Genomic DNA, 5,341 nt, shown 5'->3' with positions numbered 1-5,341 from the left:
TTTCTCGGTACGCAGAGGCTCTTCGCGAGTTTTGACGCCATCGTGAATCCCGCAGGCTCCATTCATAATGCGGTGTTTGATGGAGAGTTACGATTCGTGAGTTTAGAGATAGTTCGGACTGAGGTAGAGATAGTTTGGAGAAAGTCTGGAAATTTAGATGAATAATAATAAAATTACTAATGAACCAAATATTCTGTCCCTTCAAACACTGATCTGATTTCAATGTTAATAGGATCATTGTCCAAACTCTTCATCCTGTGACACTGCTTTTTCATGTATATATGTTTAAGGAAAAAAATGTTTATTTACTTTTTTTATGTCATTGAAACACCTGTTTCACACTTTAGAGGAGACTAAACCCCCCCAAATTACTGGTTTAGCACCCGCACCCATTAAATCCCCCTATACTCTTACCTCACTTTAATTCATCATTTTTATAATTTTCTCGTTTTTCTTTGAGGTTTCGAAAAAATAATCTTGTTTACATTTATTTTTATCAATACATAAGCAAACACACACAGTGAAAGTTTACAGCAATGGACATGTTTTGTGAACTACTTTATTTTACTAACATGTTTGTACATGTTTTTTTTTTTTTTTTGTCTTTTCAAAATGCCACAGATCAAATTCTGCTGTTATTTTTTGTGTCCACTAGATGCCCTACTGGAGCAAATGAAGCTTCATGAAGCATTGCTCTTTAGTGAACCAATTTAGACAAAGGCTTCAGTGCTTCAAGAAAGCTTCATTTGCACATCACTAATGAGCTGAGTACTTGAGGTTGAGAGGAAACTCAGGAAATAGCAAGAAATACTGAGGCACTGCCAGATACAATACCAAAAGGTAGGCAACGATCTGTCGATGAACACTGGAAGCTGCAGAGCTTAAATGCTGAACAGCTGAGATGATGAGGTGAGTACAGACACCTGCTGGAACACCAAGGCCACTCCCAGGCTGCATGCACCAGGGAGGCCTGCCTGGGTGAACCATGACAGTATCTTTTTATCATTGTCTTAATGCAAACAAGAATAATAATAAAGTTCAAAAAGAGCACCAACAGAAATGATCCATCTCTCCGCCGTGTTGGTTTTGGACTCAAGCCACTGGTAACACTGTTAACACATCAATGTCAAAGATGTGAGTTCCTGATTGGTTGACGCTACACAACATTTTCACCAAAGTTAAGATATTTGACCTCTGAAAACGTCATGCTACTGGACTGCAGCACCTGACCCTCCAAACCTGCCGCATAGCATCTAATGAATTTGATTCTGTGATCTATTTACATTGTCCTAGAACCTGTAACAAAATCAGCCTTTAAATAGAAACGTGTTTCACAGACAGGCAGGTCAAATCTTGAAACAGCCTTCATGTCCTCTGAGCCTGTTTGATTCCACCTATGGTATTCCAATAATAATGTATAATAAATCTTTGATAGATAATAAAATAGGGCAGTGGAAGAAGGGAAATAAAACACTTTTGACAGGTAATGTTTAGACTCAACTTGTCAAAGAGTATTGAAATTTTGTTTGACCTATCTTGCAATTTTTGGTTATGAGAAACACCAAAGCTCACAAACACCCGGACAACAGAAGAACATGAAGATTTTTCCCTGTTGTTCAGCTGCTGATGTGAATAAATAACAACTGAGAGTTTCTTGTGTTGGATATATTTTATTGCTTACCTGGGTTTTTTTCATATTTGGACACACAATGTTGTTTTACTTTAAAAATTACAGTTCTAGTTGCCAAGGCAATGATGAAAAATATAGAATGGTCCAGTACACAAAATCTAGTACAGGGGTGTCTAAAGTCTGTCCTCGAGGGCTGACTTCTGGTTTTTAAGGAATCCTGCCTTATCTACTGCTGATTACCTGGATCAGGTGTGTTTGGCCAATGAGGAGCTTCAATGGCAGGTTGGTTGGAAAACATGCAGGACACTGGCCCTCGGGGTCAGACTTTGGACACCCATGGTCTAGTACATGAAGGTGATATGAACATTAGCAATGTGTGTCTAATGATTCTCAATGGGTACTTCAACCAGACAGCCAAATATTCCAGATTGACCAGCTGATAGACTTTCCCATCCCACCAAGCAGCCCCCTCCCCACCATGGACACAACTGACTCCCTATCAACCAAACTCCACAGGACCAACAGGGGGCAGAGCCAAACCATCCCGGGGCCACAGTCAGTAGGAGCCCACCCCCATAACATGATAAAATTAACCACAGTATGTCGGCTCTGCGAATACTTCACAGAGCTTACACTGACTTTCCTCACGTTCAGTCGCTGTCAGCAGGTCTGTCACAGAAAGCTGAGAGTGCAGATGACAGGTGGAAGAGCAGAGCATCTGTGCTGGAATTAAAATGGCACCACCTGGACACCAAGGCGACAAAATGTTTCAAGAGGCTCTGTAGTTCAGAAGTTGAAGGCAGTAGATGCTGTCCAGATGCTTCTTTTCTGCCTCAGCTAAAGTGCTCCTTCCATTAGTCAGGGTGTCACTCATTAGTGGGAGAAACATGCCTTTTCGTCAGAGCCGTGTTCTTCGGCAAGGGCTTCCTTTTCTGCAAGACAATGGCAGATGGGAATGTTTCTACATTAGTAGAGGCCTGTTGCATGCTCAGACATGCAGTGCAAAGTTCAACTGTGTCACACTCACTCTCTGTCTCTGTTGCTCTGTTGTTTCTGTTCCTTCACAGGCTCCTTAGGAACTTGTGAGCTGCACAGGCCTGTGCTGGCAAGTTTCTGTTTGCTTTTTAAAGATCCTCTAGGTTAGTTGAAAAAGAAATATTGACCTGAAGAATTGTTAATAACATTTGGAAAGGAAAATATTTCAATTCAGAGGAAGTTTTGAAACAGAACCAGATGTTATTTAGTGAAAACCTACACACCTGCTTTGTCATTAACATAAGAAGCAGCAACAGGCTCGTTTTAAGCTCTATCATAAATTAACTTGTGTCCTTCTTAATAAAAGCTCCATATCTGGTTTCCAGAGGACTGTGACTCATTGGTACTAATGCGTTTTCCTCCTGCTGCAGTCGTTCCATCGCAGACAGAAACATTTCACACAAGCTGTTCAGAATGGTTGCCACTTCACTCATACCTAATCCAGACAATTCAGCTGTGACATTTTTATTGGCGGACAGTCAAAAACCAAAAGAAGTTGCACTCATGTGGAACATAACAATACCCTAGTTACAGTAGCCAGCAGATTGGCCCCAGCAGAGGCACACAGATGTGAAAGATCGTATTTCAGCTGAACACTGATACATCAGTAACCCCAACAAGCCTCCACAACTGCTCTGCACACAGACAGGTATGTGCCATGCTTTCTACGGCTGATTGAGTTTTTGATGATACATTAGAAAATATACATTCTTTCAAGTCTTCTGCAAAAAAGTCCCTTCAGATGAAGCAGACAGACAGCTAAAATCTTGAAACAGCCCTCATGTCTGCTTTGCCTGTGTGATTCCACCTATGGCGCCCTGAACAAAAAAATCTTGTGACCACAAGTGGTTTGACCTTGCTTGTAACCAGATACATTGTTGTACTTTGGAATTCACAAACCTTCATCTCTGCAGTCAAGACCTTTCATCACAAAGGGTTCAGCATCTTGATCTGCCGTCAGTTATCTGCCAGGAAAAGTAAACACAAAACAAAAGGTCCACACTTAAAGAATATAAAGTAACAGAGACATTTTAATCATGGGGAGCTTATGGGTGTTTAATATCTTCAAGTGATTCACAGCCTGTCAGCCGGTGAGCAAACTCCTAGTTTAAAAGACAATTATTAAGAATGAAGATAGGCTAAACAATTAAAAAGATTTGACCCTTCAAGCAGGGAAATGTCTAACACTATTTAAAAAAAAACATAGATCATCATATAAAAAAAATAAGCTTTGCACTTTATTCAACCAGCTTGTCCCAACTATTGCTTGAGCAATAGGTTTCCAGTCCATCGCAGGGTGTGTGTAAACATAACTAAAAACAAAAATATTGTTGGCCATTAAATGCTGAGTAAGAACACAACTTCAAACAATTTTAACAAAATCTTTTATTTTAGTTGTATATGTATAATTTGTATGGTTGCATAAAAAGCCCCTACTCTCAGTTCTAGAACATGGCACAAATGTTAGAGTACCAAATACTGCAGTTCCTCAAAAGAGCACTAAAAGCTGGTTTGTATTAATTCCCATGTTCAAAGGACAAGGTTCACGTGTAAAAAAGCCCAATAGTTTTCGAAAAAAATGATTCTCGTTTTTTTTTTTTATGAAAATTTTATGGGATGGGGCGTAAAACATTTTGTTCTGATTGTATTATAGCTTAACCTGAAGAAGTTTGATTGGCAGTTAGCTGGACCAAACAGAGCTTCAAGCTTTTGTGTTTGAAACATTTGTCCGACAGTGCAATACAGTCACTGCAGAGATTTTTGGACCTCTAAAATGTGAACAAAAATCAACATCTTTTAAATAACACTTGCTACAGTAAATATGGAAGCATCAAGTTTTTTTTTTTTTTTTTAATCTCAAAATCCATTCATTTGTGTGACCCTTGTGCTATCCTAGGTATGTTTACATTAAAATTGGGGTCATCCGGACCTCACAAAATAGCGTGCTGAACAGCGTGTCCATGGCAGACATGAAATCCTGTCCACCTTTGTCATGGGAGGATCTCACATCAACGTAAGGGTGGGGTCATCTGGACCCCATGAGAGAGCATGAGGGTTAAAAAATGCAGCTTTGCTAAAGACATTGACCACATTTACCCTTAGATCTACGATTCTGCTTCTGTTAAGATTTTAGATGTAAATTAAAGACATCTTTTTAATTAAATTTTTAAATAACTAATTTAAACAACTTATTTATTTAATGGAATTTTGTATGGTTTAATGGTTTATCATTTCTTCGTCTTGACCCTGTCTATCTTTTAATCTATGCAATGCCTCTTTAAATTTTAGCCACACTGTTTCCTTCCCTTTTATGTATGTTTTGTTCATTGCTGTTACTTTAAATCTAACGTGTCTTATGACTCTCTATGTTTTAGCTAATGTTTCTATATGCATGTTTTATGGAGCACCTCGTGTTTTACAGCATGTTGATGAAAAGTGCTTCAATGAATAAAGCGACAGATTGAGAATACACACTGATGATTTTTTTAGAGCTGTCAGGCGATTAAAATTTTTAATCGCGATTAATCGCATTGTCCTGAGTTAACTCTCGATTAATCGCAAATTAATATGTGTTCTTTTTTTAAGGGAAAAATGTGGAATTTAACAGTTTAACAGTTTAACAATTTAACAATTTAGCAGTTCTACATTAATTATGAAAACAAGAATGGCAAAATG

The 5,341-nt window shown here is 38.6% G+C and overlaps 1 long non-coding RNA gene across 2 annotated transcripts in view; it reads right to left on the bottom strand.

The window, feature by feature from the left end:
* Positions 1–1,664: 1,664 nt before the first annotated feature.
* LOC112151760 overlaps positions 1,665–5,341 on the bottom strand; it is a 26,340-nt gene continuing 22,663 nt past the window's right edge. For both annotated transcript variants that reach the window (XR_002920183.2, XR_002920182.2), the window contains 2 exons: positions 3,566–3,630; positions 1,665–3,483 (listed from right to left, as the gene is read on the bottom strand). This is a non-coding gene — a long non-coding RNA (uncharacterized LOC112151760). The remainder of the gene's footprint in view (positions 3,484–3,565; positions 3,631–5,341) is intronic.

Source organism: Oryzias melastigma, linkage group LG17, assembly GCF_002922805.2.
Source record: "Oryzias melastigma strain HK-1 linkage group LG17, ASM292280v2, whole genome shotgun sequence".
In the NCBI taxonomy this organism is placed as follows: Eukaryota; Metazoa; Chordata; class Actinopteri; order Beloniformes; family Adrianichthyidae; genus Oryzias; species Oryzias melastigma.
Note: the sequence above shows the minus strand (reverse complement) of the source record. Positions and strands in the feature narration are given on the sequence as shown.